The sequence below is a fragment of the Giraffa tippelskirchi genome, chromosome X, assembly GCF_054371585.1.
Source record: "Giraffa tippelskirchi isolate mGirTip1 chromosome X, T2T-mGirTip1v1.2.pri, whole genome shotgun sequence".
In the NCBI taxonomy this organism is placed as follows: domain Eukaryota; kingdom Metazoa; phylum Chordata; class Mammalia; order Artiodactyla; family Giraffidae; genus Giraffa; species Giraffa tippelskirchi.
Window position 1 is genome coordinate 98,595,136 of NC_137289.1, and position 19,157 is coordinate 98,614,292.

A 19,157-nucleotide genomic window follows, 5' to 3' on the forward strand; every position below is an offset into this window, starting at 1 on the left:
TCAACACAGTATCAGCAAGCCAAATCGAGAAACATTTGAAAAGGGCCGTGCAAGATTTTTCCTAGGACTGCAGTATTGGATCAACACTCAACTTCAGTTATGGGAAAGAACATATTAATATAATGAAGGACAGAAACAACCTGTCATCTTGACAGACAAAGAAAAAGCATTTGACACACTTCAAGACCTGTTTGTGATAAATAAGTAAATAACTAAATCAATAAACACTGCCAACCAACTCGGGATAGAAGGGATCGTCGTCGTCGTGCTGAAGAACATCCCCAAGAAACATCCAGCTCTCGTCACATCACATCTAGTAGTGTCTGAGTGACTGTTTTCCTCTTGAGATCCAGAGCAAGGATAGGAAGTCTGCTTCAGCCATCTCTATTCCACACTGACTGAAAGGTCTAGCCTGTGCAAGGGGCAAAACAAGAAATGAAATTGTGGAGAAATAAGAAAGAAATGAAACCTACATCCACACAAATACTTGTCCTTACATGTCTTTCACAGCAGCACTGTTTCTAATCTCCAAATAGTGGAGCAGCCTAAAAGTCTGTCACCTGGAGAGGGGTAAACAAAGTATTCTGTAGCCATACAGTGGAATAACATAGATGGATGAAAAGTGATGACCTTCTGCTTTCTGCTGCCACATGGGTGAGCCTCCAAAGCATTATGCTAAGAGAAAGAACCCAGACACAAAAGGCCACTTCCTGTAGGAGTCTGTTTATATGAAATGCCCAGAAGGGGCACATCTACAGAGACAGAAATTAGATGAGAGGTTACCTGGGCCTGCAGGTCCTATTGGGTATTGACTGCTGATGGATACATGGACCCTTTTTGTGGCGCTGGCAGTGTTCCACGACTGCACTGTGGTGGTGGTTGCACCACTGTGTGAAGTTACTAAATGTCACTGCCCTGGAAGTATCGAATGGGTGTGATTTGTGCTATGTAATTCTACCTCAGTAAAGCAGTTTAGGAAGGTAATGCAGATGTCCAAGTGAGACATGTGGGAAAAGATATGCCATTGCATTTGTAACAATGAGGAGTGCCCCTGCTCCTTCCACGTTCTGGGTCCGGCCTCCTCCACATGTGCTAGATGCTCCCTCCAGAGACAGTTGCTGTGCACGTCAGGACAGAATCCTCAGTGAGCACACACGACCTGTGTGTCTCTGTGTTTACCCGCAGGCGCCCGTTTTGTGACCACAATTCAATGGCTCTGGACGGGCTCCCAGAACCCACCCTGCATCTGAAATTCTACTTAGTTGTTTTCCCATTCTTCTCAGATCACGTGGACCCAGCTTACATTTCCCTGGTACCGGATCTCAGCCCTTGGCTCCAACCTCTGGTCACAGGAATACATGTAGCCTGGTGTGAGGCCCCCTGCCTGAGCTCAGCAACCCAGGAAGAATGCTCAGCAGAGCAGTAACCAAGACAACGGAACTCCATCCATCCTCCTTCTGCCGCCAGGACCAAGGTATGATCCCTCCCCTCCATCTGCCTGAGTGTCTGGTAATGAAGGGGACCTGGGGGCATAACACACCATTGAGTCATTGAAATTGTTCTAAACATGGCTGTGAATAAATATGTCAAAATACCTCTCAGAAGGGAAGACACGAAATTACAATTTTTAAAAAATTTCATTAGTAGGTCTTCAGTTCAGGATTCCATGTATAACCAGGACGGGTGAAGCATCATGCAATTGTGCTTCTCAATCTTAACTGTGCATCAAATCTCCCCTGGAGAGGCTTTAGAAGAGCTGATGCTGGCAGGACATCCTCAGAAAGCCTGAAGTAGCAGGTCTGGAAGGTGGCCCTGGCCTGAGCATCATCTGAGAAAGATCTCTTATGAAAGCCGAGATTGCAGCTGTGCCATTCTAACAGAAAGAAATCAAACATCGAAAATTTGCGACTCTTCTTGACAAGGAAAGCAGGCTTTTATCATAACCCGCGATGCTTGACAGATATCTGAGGCTGAGGAAAGGGACAACTTGCCCAAATCAATACTAGTTTGAAAACTGACCTTGTGCTTGCTCTGCTGCGTGTTCCTGAACCCAAAGTTTTACAGTTAAAACTCTGCTGTTGTTAGTGAAACTCAGTACGTTTCAGTTCTTGTCAGGATCCCTTGTGTCTGGTTAGTTGAATACATTTCTAAAACACCGTGGCGATAACTTCATTCGACAGATCAGAATAGTGCTTCCAAGATTAAAGATGGCCGAGAATTGTAGCTGTTGATGTTGATGTAGAAGGATCGGCTGTCAGCATATCTGCTGCCTGTGCTCAGTTGCAGTTTTAAACTGTTTCCTGTGTTATCAAATTAACTCCCGTGCTCAGATGAAGACCAAATAGGAACAAGATGCTTATTGGGAGAAATACAGTTAAGGAATCCCTTGTTTGGTGCACACCCATGAAAACCCACCTCTCGAAAAGTTCTCCTTTAGGGATCTCTTCTGGATATTCTTTGGCACGTTTCCCAACGATGGGCTTGCACTGCTGTGTCCTGACTCGTCGTCTTGGTAAAGACAGGGCTTTCAACCTCTCAGGTGTATTACAGTGACCAGGTTCTCTCAGAGACCCAAAAGAGGGTGATGGCTTGTGCTCAGGACGCCTTCAGAGCGTGTGTGTAGGAATAGGGCCTCTGAGAGGAAAGGATCCCTATCTGTGGCAACAGGAAGATCTCGGGTCAGCCTTTTCCAGAACAGCTCCAGGGGAGTCATGGCATAGTGAAGATCACACCCAGCAGCATGCCCGGGATTGTGGTTTAAGGAACGGGGTGGATGACAGTGCCCATTCATGAGACACCCCAGGGAACATTCGCCTGGGGCTACAAGCAGGTCTGCAGTGCTTATGGGACATCTGAGTGCAGATGGCCCATATGTCACTGCCTGTCGGGGATCTGGGGCCCAGTTGAGATATCCTAGGTAGACTTGGTGATAGGAAAAGCCATCAGCATACAGGGGGATACTGATGAAAACAAATCAGATGGATAAAAGCTCTGGAGGGTGACGTGGTCACCCAAGGATCATGTATGGAGTGGAAGAGCACCCGACAGAGGTTGGAAACCAGAGGAAAACAAAACCAAGATTTAGGAAGGGATCAAAGTAAATGAACAGACAGGGAGATTAGAAGTAAGGGACTGAGAGGTAGGCGGAAAGCCAGGATGGGATGCTGTCACAGACTCTGCCCAAGGAAAGTGTCTTTGAAAACAGAATATGTCTGTGGCCAATACAGCACTGGGTACTATGGTTTGGACCATGGAGCTCTTGGGAGACGTTAGCAAGGGGATGTTCTGTGGATGGGCAAATAGAGGAGGAATTGAGAGGTAACCTGGTAAGGATGCTCCTGGAGTCTACACTTTCAAGAAGCGTGGCTTGAAAGGAATCAAAGAGGCAGGAGATTGGAAGTAGAGGGCTGTGTGCTTGCAGGGTATGCTATTTTCTGTTCCCCAAACCAAAAAGCCCAGGTTGCAAGTTCCAAAATTTCCTAAGAATCATCAGGACTGTTGACTAGAAGACAGAGTGTTGAATTGGAATGATCCTCACAGGTGAGTCCTCAAGTTGAGGAGAGGGGAGTGTGCTGGTTTCAAAGCAGCAGTGGAGTTCCACGAAGACTTCCTCCCTCTCCCTCCGGGCCCCACGCTACCTCTGCGACCCATGGTCACAGGAAGAGCCGGGTTGGTGGGAAGGGGCGCGGGTTCCTGCGATCAGTCTCAATTTATGTTCCTCAGACTCCACGGGCACTTTGGTGTATTTGTTCTCCCTGGCTGATCTGATCTTCCTCATGAGTGTTCACCCTTCATACTGGTTAATAAGGGGAAAACCGCCAATGAATTCACTTCTAACCTGAAAAGTGTGGTTGCATGCAACCAACTGAATGTCCACAAATACGAATGCTCAGTCTGTACCGGTGAAAATGTTCTCTACTTCTTTCAGCCATGGGGCAGGGGTATGTGTCACTTACAAGGCTCGCAGTAATGTGGGTGGGGGATTCTATAACATAGTACACCTTTGTCCCTCACAGTGGCCTCAGGGGTCCCTGAGGGATACATGACTCCCTCTCCTGGCTCCAGCTGGTGAAGCTGACCTGCACCGCCCATGGGTGGGGGTGGTGAAACTTGCATTTTTGTCTCCGTCCTCTTGCTGTGGACATGGTGCTCCCTGGCTGACTGAGCCTCAGCCACCCTGCTGGCATCTGCAGACCCCTCTGAATCTGGGTCTCATCGTCCAGCCCATCCCCGGGCAGGGACGTCCACTCCTCAACCTCAGCTACAAGGTCCCCTAGCCCATTGCCTGCGTAGGCTTCATCTGGATTCAGTCCCTTCTTTCCACATTTCTCCCTCAGGTGATGCAGAGCCCTCCCTTGGATCTCACCTGCAGCAAAGCAGGAACCATGATCAGCTCCAGGAAACGAAATTCCTAAACTGCAGCCACCCTTCTGCCCAAAGACTCTGTTGGGTCATTGCACAGTGTGCCCCTGGAGTCCCAAGTGTGAATGGGGTGGAATACTCCTGTCCCTGGTGTTCCTCTTAATTTCTTGTCACACCTCCCTTGTCTGAGCTCTCTCACCTCTCCCTGCCACTGGCTGTCTGGGCCGTTCCACCACTGTGACTGGGATGCTCTTTTCTTTGGCTTGTCTTTCATGTGACCCAAGACTTCCCATACAATATCCAGGTCAAAGGGGGCATAGTGTAGAATGTGTACCTTGTTGAGTACATCTAGGAGACGCTGTTGTCACATAAGCCCCACGCCCCTGAAATATAAAAAACAGAGGGATAAAGAACACAAGAGTCAAATATGCCAAAGGTGCCTGAGATGTCGGCTAAGATGAGGACTGAAGATTGTCTGTGGGATCAGGAAGTATGGCTGTTAATGATGGCCATGACGAGCCCAGTTACAGTGGAGTGACTGCGACAAAAGCTCCATGGAAGGGGGCTGAGGAGAGAATATCTCAGCAGAATTTGAAGCAGGTTTGCTTTGAAGGGCAACCGGTAATGTGCCAGTAGCTGCAGAATAAGGTGGTGGAAGACGATGGGTTTCCCCCTTTGCTGAGGAGTGCTGCGATGGAGAGGGAGCAGGTGCTGGTTCAGGAGAGGAGTGATAACTGCAGGTGCAAAGTCCCTGAGAAGGTGCAAGGCATGGGATCCGGGGCAGAGGCGAGGGCCTGGGTGCAGTCAGGATCACACATGCACAGAGGCGGCAGAGTGCCAGGGCAGAAACATGCAGATAGGGAAATCCCATGGATTGCTTCTGTATTCTCCAGGAATTCTTGGCGGGTGGGGCTGGTGGTCATTAGCATGGGGGAAGGTTACTACTGTGTAGTGTAGGAGTGTAGGTAGGTGACAGTGAAAATGAACAGCGGTCTACTCCTGCCATGGATTTAAGATAAAAGACTTCTGTAAAGTTGTAAAGTTTTCTCAATGCTCAGGTGCTCAGACACAGGCAGGGAGTGGGTAGGCAGGAGGGTGCACGGAGCGCAAGAGTTGTGTTTGTGGGGGAGAGGTGTGTTTGTGGGGGACAGCTTCCAGCCCTGGTTTAGCCTAGTGAGGAGGGGTCTGGCTGATGGTGTGGAAGGACGCGTGGTCGGTGAGCTGGAGGTCTCCAGGAGGTTGTGGTATCAGTGCACTGGCACTAGTGCGAGAGAGGTTGAGGTTGATGAGAGGGAGGAAGGCTAGGACACCATGAGGGGCGCGGTCTTTCTTCATGCCCAGGGCGGGACCGTGGGCAGGGGCATGCTCCGGTGGGGAGGAGGGGAACATCGCTGAGGACGTAGAGGCTCCAGGGAGACCGGATGAGCCTCGTGGGCACTGAGGGCAGATCAGGAGAACAGTGAGTGTTCCACGGGAAGAGCGCGTTCACAGGCCGGGGGTGGGCGGGAAGAGAATGGACAGGGGACTTGTACCAGTCCCGCACGTGGGGGATTGGGGCGGTGGGCGACAGGACCCTGGTCAGGTCCACCAGTGAGGATTTCCAAACTGGATCAGGGAGAAAACTTCCAGCCGGCCCGGACCAGGGTACTGGCACTTGCCTCACTGGGTTTCTGCGCGCAGGCCCAGAACTAGCCAATCGGAGCGCAGCCCCGCCCACCTAGCTCCGGATCAACCCGGACTCCCTGACTTCCTGTCCGTGTTGCTTTGGTTCCGCGGGCGGCTCGAGCGAACACCGTGGTTTGGGGGGTTTTGACCGTGCCCCTTTCGAGAGGTTCCCTTCCATCCGCTGATCGTCAGGGGTATCCCCCTTAACTTTCACATCCACGCTGTACAGTCTCCTGCGGAAACACCCGGCGGAAACATTGGGTTTTCTTCCCGGCTTGCGGCGTTTCGGTTTCTGGGCCTGCGGGTGGCAGTGCTGCTCCCCGGTGTTGGTAGTCCCATTTCTCCCTTGCCCTTGGCGCTTGAAGACATGCCAGGAAGACTTTTGCCACAAGAAGCTCTGCGTTTTTTTCTCAGCTTGTGCTAGTTGGCTGGTTCATACTGCACCTGAACCCCTCAGAGTGCCCTTTGTGAAAACTTCGACCAAGCACATTGGCAACTAAAATTACGATCAAATAATATAAACTGATATATTGAGTAATAGTTGAGGGAGTAGCCACCCTTGTCTTGCCCCTGATCTAGAGGAAAGAGAACTATGTGTAAAGAGAACTATATGTATATATCTATGTGTATAGATAACTATACACAGTATACATAGATACTATATGTATCTATGTGTAAAGAGAACTATATACTGACACGGAGTTTTTGTGGTAACCCAAGGACGAAAGAGCAGATACAAGTTCTGTAAGGGCAACTTGTGATCTGTTCCCCACCTACTCGCTTCTCCTTTTTCATATGGATCCTCTGGGAACAGGCAAGTGCTGTGGAAGCAACTGAGGCACTCTGGCCAGGGTTACCCTCTGGTGTATTCCAAAGGCCCCACTGCTCACTGCACCCCAGTAGCTGCCGCCCGAATGGATGGGGGTCTCTCCTTTGTCTTCTTTCCAACTGAGGACCAGGCCAACCAATATTGTGTGGGCACGGGTCAGGCACTTAAAAGCCTGCCATGAAGCGTCCCGTGTGAGGATAAGGGGCACACGGAATGGATCAGGCCACAGGGGCATCTGCCCCCAGCAAGACAACTTCCCTGCACCATGTCAGGCACGTAGTGGTTGAAGCAAAACAGAGACGATTGTCCCCTGGCCACCGCCTCCGTGATAGTATTGCAAGGCAGATTCCTCAGCCTTCTCCCCTGTCACTTTCAGTTCTTTTCCCTTGGGTCTGGATTGATTTACAGGAGCCTAGGTGTTGCCTCTGAGCCATCCCAAGAGTGCCTTCCACGTTTCTGGGAATCGCCAAAAGGTGAGCTACCGGGGTGGTCCTAGGAATCTCTTTCTCTGCCCAGGTCACATGGTGCCTCAGCTGCACGGTTCTCAGGGGTCACCTCTCACTGTGGGACCCAACTGTTGGTATGGTAGGCCATTCTGTGCCCTTAGTCTCACGGAGAGATCACTGGGATAAAAGGGACCTCTTTCTGTCAGCCGGTGATTCTCAGTACCCCCATTCGACGGAGGTAGGCTGGGAGGCTGTCACTGACTTCATTGTGCTCCCAGAGGCAGGCTCAGAACCAGACAATCGGATCTCAGCCCCTTCCACCAAGCTCCAGGTCCTCTGGGACGCCCTGATTTCTTGCCTGTGTCGCTGTGCAATCCGTGGGCGGGTCAAGGGGAGCTCGCGGTCCAGGAGTGTTTTGGTCGGGCCCCTTCGAGAAGTTCCCGTCCTTTTTCTGGTCCTCAGGGGCATCCCCCTCAACTGTTGCACCTACTTTGTCCAATCCTCTGCCCGAAAACCCAACAAAAAGGATGGATTTTTCTCCGGGCTTGAGGCATTTGCTTTCTGTGGTCTGCAGGTGGCAGTGTTGCGCCGAGGAGCCGCAAGGCCCGTTTCCCCCCCCCCCCCCCCGCCTTTCGCGCCTGAAAAAAACGTCTCAAAACCTTAACAAGCAGGATTTTTTTCTGTGCTTGTGCTGGTTGGCTGGGTGAACCTGCGCCCGAGCCATTCAGGGATCCTTTGTAAAAACTTTGATCAAACCAATTGACGCTTGAAAATGGAATAAAATAATATAAGCTGATATACTGAGTAATAGTGGAGGGAGTGGGTCCTTTGTCTTGCTGCGGTTCATAGAGGAAATGCTGTGTGTTTTAAGAGAAATGTACTGTGATACTGAGTTTTGACTGGAAAATCTTCATCTGGAAGTGGAAAAGAAAGTCACTCAGTGGTGTCCAACTCTTTAGGACCCCTTGGACTGTAGCCTGCCAGGCTCCTCTGTCCATGGAATTCTCCAGGCAAGAATATTGGAGTGGGTTGCCATTTCCTCCTCCAGCGGGATCTTCCCGACCCAGGGATCAAACCCACAGGGATCAACCCGGGTCTCCTGGCTTGCAGGCCCACTCTTTACCATCTGAGCCACCTACAATAATAACATGACAGGGACAATTGCCAAGCTAAGATACTGTTGAGTAACTGATGCTGGACACCAGCCAAGAAGCAGATGCTATTACTGCCCTCATGTTATGCCTTTGGGACCTGTGGCACACAGAGGAAGAGCCAGCTGTCCAGGTTCTCAGGGTTCCTCAGAGAGTGTCCCTACGTTCAGGTCTCAAGTCTGTCAGATTGTAGTTTGCACACTGGTTTGCAGGATGCATTCCTTTCCCCAATAGCTGCTGCTGCTAAGTCGCTTCAGTCGTGTCCAACTCTGTGCGACCCCATAGACGGCAGCCCACCAGGATCCCCCTGTCCCTGGAATTCTCCAGGCAAGAACACTGGAGTGGGTTGCCATTTCCTTCTCCAATGCATGAAAGTGAAAAGTGAAAGTGAAGTCACTCAGTCATGTCTGACTCCTAGCGACCCCATGGATTGCAGCCTACCAGGCTCCTCCACCCATGGGATTTTCCAGGCAAGAGTACTGGAGTAGGTTGCCATTGCCTTCTCCGCTATTCCCAATAGAAGAATGAAATAAAATACTGTGAATGAGGGGAAAGTGAAAGTGTTAGTCGCTCAGTCCTGTCTGACTCCCTGCGACCCCCTGGACTGTACCCCCTAGGCTCCTCTGTCCATGGGGATTCTCCAGGCAAGAATATTGGAGTGGGTTGCCATTCCCTTCTCCAGAGGATCTTCCCAACCCAGAATTTTCCCGGGGTCTCACAGGGATTCCATCCAAGTCTCCCACATTACACGCAGATTCTTTACCATTTGAGCCATGAGGGAAACCCAACTGAGGGGAAAATAGCCTGCGAAAGAAACTTCTTTAAATGTGTAATAACATAGTTATTACAATAAGATGCTAAATGAAAAGAGGCGGTGCCGCATAGAAAACAATTCATCCACTATATCAGTATAAAGCAAAGCATCTGGAACAAATTAGGTACTTTTTCATTTGGTCCACACTTATGTATTGAGAACAGACTGCTGGTCATTTTTTCTTTGATACTGCAAATACAAGGGTGAGGATAAACAAAGCAAAAAATATAGCACCTATCCTTAGACAGTTCTTTTATATTTCCCATTTAGGTAGGGGATCAGCGGTGAGAAATTGTGCATTTCCTGCCATATTAGTAAACAGGTATGTTGCAGACTTCAGCGATTCCAGCTCGCCATCCTGAGTCTAAGGGCAGTCAAGAAGGAGTAGAATATCTGGGATCTAATAGCCACTCCCTAAATTGAGCCCACAAAGCTCAGGATGTGAAAAACACAGGATACTGGCCCCAGGATAACTGAGATGCATATGAAAGGAATGATTTCAGTGAGCCCAGACTGCATCTTCCCATATATAGAAATGCGCTAAATTCCCTAACTTGGGATATCTGGTTTTCTTTAATTAACAACGATCTTTTGATGTTCAGACCACCTGCCATTTTTTGCAAAACTTCTATAGAACCTGCCTCCTCCCCCGCCCACCTTCTCATGGCAGTTTTCTTGGTTTACTTGAGATGCTGTCTTCTGGGCCTGAAGTCCTAAGAATTCCCACCGAATAAAACTAACTCTCAACTTTTAGGTTGTGATTATTTTTTAAGTAGACACTTAGTGGTGATAAACAAAGGGACCAAAGCAGATTCCTCTCCTCTGCCTGAACTCTACAAGGATCTGGAGTCTTGGTATAATACCAGCAGAAGCCTCTTGTGCCCCTCAGCCTCCTTGGGGTGTGCAGCCGAATAGGAGTGAGCCTCGTTTGGTTCTCAGATCTCCTGTATTGGTTGATGATCCTGGGTTTTATTTGGTGAGGGAAAAGGTAATCCTCGAAACTTGGTTTCGGGAAGAGGAGCCTGGCTTTCTCTACTTAGACACTAGGCAGAATATTCTCGGTGTTAATGAAATAACAAGTGCTGTCGAGAATGTGCAGAAATTGAAACACTCATACGTATAAAATATCACTACCAGTTTGGAAGATAGTTTGGGAATTCTTTAATGTTAAACAAAGTTACCACATGACCCAACAATTGCACTGCTAGATATACACCCAAAAGAAATATTAATAAAAATATATTCAACAGACAGCATCTCAAGAAACCCTGAGAGAACCACTCCATTTCTCACCCCTGATCTCCTGCCTAAGGATGGGTGCTGTATTTTTTGCTTTGTTTTTCCTCACCCTTATATTTGCAGTATCAACCAAACAATGACCAGCAGTTTGTTCTCAATACATTTCTGGGGACCAAATGAAAAAAAGTACCTGATTTGTTCCAGGTGCTTTACTTTATACTGATATAGTGGATAAACTGTTTTCTATGTGGCACCCCCCCTTTTCATTTAGCATCTTATTGTAATAATTATGTTATTACATATTTTAAAAAGTTTCTCAGGCTATTTTCCCCTCATTTGTGTTTCCCTCATGGCTCAAATGATAAAGAATCAGCCTGCAATGCAGGAGACCTAGGTGCAATCCCTGTGAGGCCTGGGGTCAATCCCGGGGTCGGGAAGATCCCCTGGAGAAGGGAATGGAAAGCCACTCCAATATTCTTTCCCGGAAAATCTCCATGGACAGAACAGCCTGGCAGGCTACAGTTCAGGGATTCAAATACAGTCAGAGACTACTGAGCAACTAACCCTTTCACTTTCCCTTCATTCACAGTACTTTATTTCATTCTTCTATTGGGGATAGGAAAGCATCATGGTAACCAGTGTGCAAACTACAGTCTGACAGACTTGAGACCTGAACTCTCGGGGGAACCCTGAGAACCTTCCTCTGTCACACAGAGGAAGTCTGTGTGACAGAGTTCCCAAAAGCATAAAATAAGGGCAGTGATAGCATCTGTTTCACGGCTGGTGTCCAGCAGCAATTACTCAGCAGGATCTTAGCTTGGCACTTGTCCCTGTCATGTTATTACTGTAGGTGGTTCAGATGGTAAGGAGTGAGCCTGCAATGCAGGAGACCTGGGTTCGATCCCCGGGTCAGGAAGATCCAATGGCGAAAGAAATGTCAACCCACTCCAATGTTCCTGCCTGGAGAATTCCATGGACAGAGGAGCCTGGCAGGCTACAGTCCAAGGGGTCATAAAGAATGGGACCAGACTGAGACTTTCACTTCCACTTCACCTAAAGATTTTCAAGTCAAAACTCAATGTTACAATACAGTTCTCTTCCAACATACAGCATGTCCTCTACGATCAGCTGCAAGACAAGGGTGCCCATTCCCTCCACTATTATTCAATATATCAGCTTATATTATTTTATTGTAATTTTAACTGTCATTCGGTTTGGTCAAAGTTTTCACAATGGGCCCTCTGCAGGGCTCAGATGCAGTTTGAAGCAGCTGACAGGCTCAAGTACAGAAAAAAATCCGCTGCCTGTTAAAGCAAGAGGCTTCCAGACCTTTTTTCAAGGGTGAAGGGCAGGGGACAACCAGGCCAAACAGCTCCACATAGCAACACTACCACCTGCACACCAGAGAAACGGAAACGACGCAAGCCCAGAAAAAAATGCACCATTTCTGCTAGGATTTCGGGCAGAGGACTGCACAACTTACATGCGAAAGTTAAGGGTGATGCTCGTGAGGACCACAAAAAAGAAGGGAACCTCCCGAATAAGCCCGGCCAAACCACCGCTGGACCGCCGGCTACCCTCGATTCGTCAGGGGAACCAAAGCAACGCGGGCCGGATGTCCGGGCGTTGGGGAAGATCCGGAGTTGTTGAGCAAGGCTGGAATCCGATTGGCTGGTTCTGGGCCTGCGCGCAGGAACCTAGTGAGGCCCCTGCCAGTTTCCCAACCTGAGTCAGCTAGGAGTTTTCTCCTGGAGCCAATTTCAAACTCTACACTGAGGGACCTGATCCCTAATGTCCGGGTCCCATCCAACCAGGCCCCAACAAGATGGTTATTTTGAGTCACTGGCATGCCATCTTCTCAATCACCCAACTCTCCATTAAAGTCCCTTCCTGACTTATCTTGCAGTGAGCTGAGCTAGTTTATATTCCCTAACATGTGATTACTTTCAGGTGCTTTTCATCGTAAATGTGTTATCATGTCATAATCCTGATAGCCTGGATGAGCCGTTTTCTCTGATTAACATTCCCGCCCCCCTTTCATTTAGTATCTTATGGTACTAAATATGTTATTATTGTCGTTCAGTCGCTCTGTCGTGTCCGACTCTTTGGGACCTCATCGACTGCAGCATGTCAGGCTTCTCTGGCCTTCACCATCTCCAGGAGCTTGCTCAAACTCAAGTCCATTGAGTCCGTGATGCCATCCAACCATCTTGTCCTCTGTCATCCCCTTCTCCTCCATTCAATCTTTCGCAGCTTTGCAGGCTGTTTTACCCTCAATCCCTATATTTTATTTCACTCTTCTACTGGGGAGGTGAAGGTATCCTGCCAAAGGATTCCTGGCGTTTTTTCAAGCGACCAGGGCGTGGAAGAAACCGGCCGAGCGACTCCGAAGAGCAACACTGCAACCGCGGTTTTTGGGGTTTAGACCATGCACCTTTCGAGAGGTTCCTTTCCATCCGCTGGGCCTGAGGGCTATCCCCCTTAAGTTTTACATCCAAGCTGTACAGTACCCTGCGGACAAACCCGAAGGAAACATTTTTCTCCCCGGCTTGCGGCGTTTTGGTTTCTGTGGCCTCCAGGGGGCAGTGTAGCACCTCGGAATCGCTCGGCCGGTTTCTCCCCCTCCCTTGGCACTTGAAAAAACTGCAGGAAGCCTTTTGCGGCAAAAAGCGGCGGATATTTTTTTCGGTGCTTTTGCCAGTTGGTTGGTTCTAACTGCACCTGAGAGTGCCCTTTGTGAAAACTCTAACCAAACACATTGAGAGTTAAAATTACTATAAAATAATATAAGCTGATGTATTCAACAATAGTGGAGAGGGTGGCCACCGTTGTCTCGCCCCTGACCATAGAGGACATGCTGAGAGGTAACATACAGGTTACCTCTCTCAATTCCTCCTCCCTATGCCCATCCACAGAACATCCCCTTGCTAATCTCTTCCAAGAGCTCCATGGGCCAAACCATTGTACCCAGTGCTGTATTGGCCACAGACACATTCCGTTTTCAAAAACACTTTCCTTGGTCAGAGTATATGACAGCAGCCCATCCTGGCTTTCCCCTTACCTCTAAGTCCATTACCTCTAATCTCCCTGTCTGTCCATTTTACTTTGATCCCCTCCTAAATCTTGGTTTTGTTTTCTTCTGGTTTCCAACCTCTATCCTTGGGTGACCACGTCACCCTCCAGAGCTTTTAGCCATCTGACTTGTTTTCATCACTATCCCCTTGTATGCTGATGGCTTTTCCTATCACCAAGTCTACCTAGGACATCTCAACTGGGTCCCTGATCCCCCACAGGCCGAGACGTATTGGCCATCTGCACTCAGACGTCCCATAAGCCCTGAAGACCTGCTAGTAGCCCCAGGCCAACGTTCCCTGTCTCATGGATGGGTACTGCCATCCACCTGATTCCTTAAACCACAATCCTGGGCATGCTGCTGGGTGTGATCTTCACTGTGCCATGACTCCCCTGGAGCTTCTCTGGAAAAGGCTGACCCGAAATCTTCCTCTTACCACAGGTGGGGATGCGTTCCTCTCAGAGGCCCTGTTCCTACAGACCCGCTCTGAAGGTGTCCTGAGCACAGGCCATCACCCTCTTTTGGGTCTCCAAGAGAACCTGGGCACTGTAATACACCTGAGGTTGAAAGCCCTGTCTTTACCAAGACGACGAGTCAGGACACAGCAGTGTAAGCCCATCCTTGGGAAACGTGCAAAAGAATATCCAGAAGAGATCCCTAAAGAACTTTTCGAGGAGTGGGTCTTCATGGGTGTGCACCAAACAAGGGATTCCTTAACTGTATTTTTCCCAATAAGCATCCTGCTCTTATTTGGTCTTCATCTGAGCACGGGAGTTAATTTGATAACGCAGGAAACAGTTTAAAACTGCAACTGAGCGCAGGCAGCGGATACGCTGACAGCCGATCCTTGTACATCCACAGCAACAGCTACAATTCTCAGCCATCTTTAATCTTCAAAGTACTATTTTGATCTGTCGCTTGAAGTTATCTCCACAGCATTTTAGAAATGTATTCAGCTAACTAGGTACAAGGGATCCTGACAAGAACTAAAACGTACTGAGTTTCATTAATAACAGCAGGGTTTTAACTGTAAAACTTTGGGTTCAGGAACACGCAGCAGAGCAAGCACAAGGTCAGTTTTCAAACTAGTATTAATTTGGGCAAGTTGTCCCTTTCCTCAGCCTCAGATATCTGTCAAGCATAGCGGGTCATGATGAAAACCTGCTTTCGCTGTAGAGAGGAGTCGCAAATTTTTGATCTTCGATTTCCTCCTGTAAGAGTGGGCTCTGTTTCCACAGCTGCAAGCTCGGCTTTCATAAGAGAACTTTCTTCAGATAATGCTCACGCCAGGGCCACATTCCAGACCTACTACTTCAGACTCTCTGGGGATGTCTTGCCAGCATCGGCTCTTCTAAAGCCTCTCCAGGGGAGATTTGATGCACAGTTAAGATTGAGAAGCACAATCGCATGATGCTTCACCCGTCCTGGTTATACATGGAATCCTGAACTGAAGACCTACTAATGAAATTTTTTAAAAATTGTAATTTCGTGTCTTCCCTTCTGAGAGGTATTTTGACATATTTATTCACAGCCATGTTTAGAACAATTTCAATGACTCAATGGTGTGTTATGCCCCCAGGTCCCCTTCATTACCAGACACTCAGGCAGATGGAGGGGAGGGATCATATCTCAGTCCTGGCGGTAGAAGGAGGATGGATGGAGTTCCAGAAGGAGGATGGATGGCATTCCGTTGTCTTGGTTACTGCTCTGCTGAGCATCCCTCCTGGGTTGCTGAGCTCAGGCAGGGAGCCTCACACCAGGCTACATGTATTCCTGTGATCAGAGGTTGGAGCCAAGGGCTGAGATCCGTTACCAGGGAAACGGAAGCTGGGTCCACGTGATCTGAGAAGAATGGGAAAACAACTAAGTAGAATTTCAGATGCAGGGTGGGTTCTGCGGGCCTGTCCAGAGCCATTGACTTGTGGTCACACAACAGGCGCCTGTGCGGAAACAGAGACACACTGGTCATGTGTGCTCACTGGGGATTCTGTCCTGATGTGCACAGCAACTGTCTCTGGAGGGAGCATCTAGCACATGTGGAGGAGGCCGGACCCAGAACGTGGAAGGAGCAGGGGCACTCCTCGTTGTTACAAATGCAATGGCATATCTTTTCCCACATGTCTCACTTGGACATCTGCATTACCTTCCTGAACTGCTTTACTGAGGTAGAATTACATAGCACAAATCACACCCATTCGATGCTTCCAGGGCAGTGATGTTTAGTAACTTCACACAGTGGTGCAACCACCACCACAGTGCAGTCGTGGAACACTGCCAGCGCCACAAAAAGGGTCCATGTAACCCATCAGCAGTCAATCCCCAATACAACTTGCAAGCCCAGGCATCCTCTCATCTAATTTCTGTCTCTGTAGATGTGCCCTTTCTGGGCATTTCTTGTGTCTGGGTTCTTTCACTTAGCATAATGCTTTGGAGGCTCACCCATGTGGCAGCAGAAAGCAGAAGTTCATCAGTTTTCATCCATCTGTGCTATTCCACTGTATGGCTACAGAATACTTTGTTTACCCCTCTCCAGCTGACAGACTTTTAGGCTGCTCCACTATTTGGAGATTAGAAACAGTGCTGCTGTGAAAGACATGTAAGGACAAGTATTTGTGTGGATGTAGGTTTCATTTTCTTTCTTATTTCTCCACGATTTCATTTCTTGATTTGCCCCTTGCACAGGGTAGTCCCTGCAATCAGTGTGGAATACAGATGGTAGAAACAGACCTCATATCCTTGGTCTGGATCTCAAGGGGAAAACATTCACTCAGACACTACTAGATGTTATATGACGAGAGCTGGATGTCTCTTGGGGATGTATTTTAGCACCACGACAACAATCCCTTCTATCCCGAGTTGGTTTGCCATGCTTATTGATTTAGTTATTTACTTATTTATCACAAACGGGTCTTGAATCAAATGCTTTTTCTTTGTATGTCAAGATGACTGGTGGTTTATGTCCTTCATTATATTAATACGTTCTTTCCCATAACAAGTTGAGTGTTGATCCAATACTGCAGTCCTGGGAAAAATCTTACACAGCCCTTTTCAAATGTTTCTCGATTTGGCTTGCTGATACTGTGTTGACGGTGTGTGCACTGCTGTTCCTGATAGGTATGGGTCTGTACCTTTCTGGTGATGTCAAGTCTGGCTTTGGTAATGGGGTGATATTGTTCTTATAGGATGAGTTAGGAAATGTTCCCTCCTCCCTCCTGTCTATTCAGGAAGAATCTGTGAAGGATGGGTGTTATTTCTTCTTTAAACATTTGATAGGTTTCACTAATGAAACCAGGGGCCCCAGGACTTCCCTTTGTGGGAAGGTCTTTAAATGAATGGTTCAGTATTGTTGCTTGCTACAGGTACATTCAGATTTGTTATTTGGCCACTGCATTTAAGCCAACTCCCATCCAGTATTCTCTGGCCTGTTGTTCCTGTGGCTCGGTCTCTGGCCTACAATTTGACATGCTGAACATCTATGCACATCACAGAATTCTGGCTCCTACTCTGTTACTGGGGAGAGTATGCTGTCTCAGGAGTGACCCCGAGATCAGCAACACCCAATAGGCAGGTGGGGGATACAGACTTTGAGGTGGGGAGGGGGTGACACTGCTGATACCCTCATATACAGTTGCCCATCCATCCTCTGGGCACTCTCATGCAGGCTGTGGGTAATTCTGCAGTTGGGACTGGAACAGGATGGACCCGGAGTACTCTGTCCCTTTCCCTGCCATGTCCACTTCACCCTACCCTGATCCTTGTCACTCCTCTCATCTGCTAGCAACGCAGCCCCTAGCAGGGGATCAGTGACGCACTCCTCACCACATCTAAGGGTGTCAGATCTCCTCTCTGCTTAATGACTCAACTCTCGAAGGCAGGGACTGGCCATGCAATTCCTCGTCACCTCCCTGTGTCATAGCCAGCCTGGCACAGCATGGCGGTAATATAACAGATACAGTGAAAATCTTCGTGATTCGCTAAATGAAGGACTGTGGTTGGCAGGATCGACCTGGGTTGGCTGCTGGAGTGAGCCCATCGCATCCCACCCTGGGAACTTGTGCCGGGTGGGGATGACCATCCCTGCCCCAGTGCATTGTGGCTAGCATCAATGACGTACCTTATCCAGACTTGGGGTGCCACCAGCTGTGGACGGACACTGAAGTCACCGGGCCTTCTCACTTCACCCCAGCCTTTACGGAGAGTACAGTTCGGGACGCTCGGTCAGAAATAAACCTGTGCTCATATGGCCTGTTAGTCTATGACAAAGGAGCCAAGAACATCCATCAGGGAGAATGCTGTCTCTTCAATAAATGGTTATGGGAAAACTGGACCCCTTTCTTACACAGCATTCAAAAATAAACAACTACAACAAAATTTTAAAGATGAAATTGTTAGACCTTAAACCATGAAACTCCTAGAAGTCATAGCCAGTATGCTCTTTGACGTCGGTCTTAGCAATAGTTTTTGTTGACATGTCTCCTCAGACATGAGCAACAAAAGCAAAAATAAACAAATGGGAGTTCATCAAACTAAAAAGCTTTTATACAGCAAGAGAAACTGTCAACAAAACAAAAAGGCAACCTGCTATTTGGGAGAAGATATGAGCAAGTGATACAAACCCAAAAAGAGGTAGATATCCAAAATAGCTAAAGGACTCATAGGATGTATTAGGAAAAACATCCCAAACCCGATTTAAAAATGGGCCCAAGCACTGAATAGACATTTCTCCAAAGAAGAGATAGAGATGGCGAACAGCACATGAAAAGATGCTCAACTTCTCCTCATCAGGGATTAGAAAATCAAGACCACAAAGAACTACTTCCTTATACCTGTCAAGTAGCTATTATCAAAAAGACAACATAAGAAATGTTAGCGAGGATGTAGAGAAAAGGAAACCGTCATGCGGTATTGGTGGCAATGTACATTGGTGCAGCCATGATGCAGACAATGAAGGTTTCTTCAAAACTGAAAACTAGAACTACCATGTGCAGTAAAGTCGCTCAGTCGTGTCCGACTCTTTGCGACCCCATGGACTGTAGCCTAAAAGGCTCCTCCATCCATGGGATTTTCCAAGCAAGAATACTGGAGTGGGTTGCCATTTCCTTCTCCAGGAGATCTTCCCAACCCAGGGATTGAACCTGGGTCTCCCATGTTGTAGGCAGACACTTTACCGTCTGAGCCACCAGGGAAGTCCAGAACTACCAAATGATCCAGCAATTCCACTTCTTGGTATTTTTCTGAAGAATGGAAGAAATAATAGTCACAAAACTATATGTGCTCCTCTGTTTACTGCAGCATTATTTACAACAGCCAACATATGGAGGGAACCCAAGTGCTGATCGATAGATGAATCAAAAAGGAAGAAATGGTACATACACACACACAAACACACATGTGCACCATGGAATATTACTCAGCAATAAAAAAAGAATGAAATCTTGTCATTGTTGACAACATGGATGGACCTAGAGGGTGTTATGCCAAGTGAAACTAGCAAACAGAGAAAGACAAATACCACACCATTTTATTTATATGTGGAACCTCAGAAATAAAATAAGAGAACACGGAAAACAAAACAGAA

At 48.1% G+C, this 19,157-nt stretch overlaps 1 long non-coding RNA gene across 1 annotated transcript; it reads left to right on the forward strand.

The window, feature by feature from the left end:
• Positions 1-5,743: 5,743 nt before the first annotated feature.
• LOC145536310 (uncharacterized) lies at positions 5,744-18,934 on the forward strand. Its single transcript, XR_014075748.1, has 2 exons — positions 5,744-5,821; positions 14,021-18,934. It is a non-coding gene; the product is annotated as an uncharacterized LOC145536310 (long non-coding RNA).
• Positions 18,935-19,157: the final 223 nt, after the last annotated feature.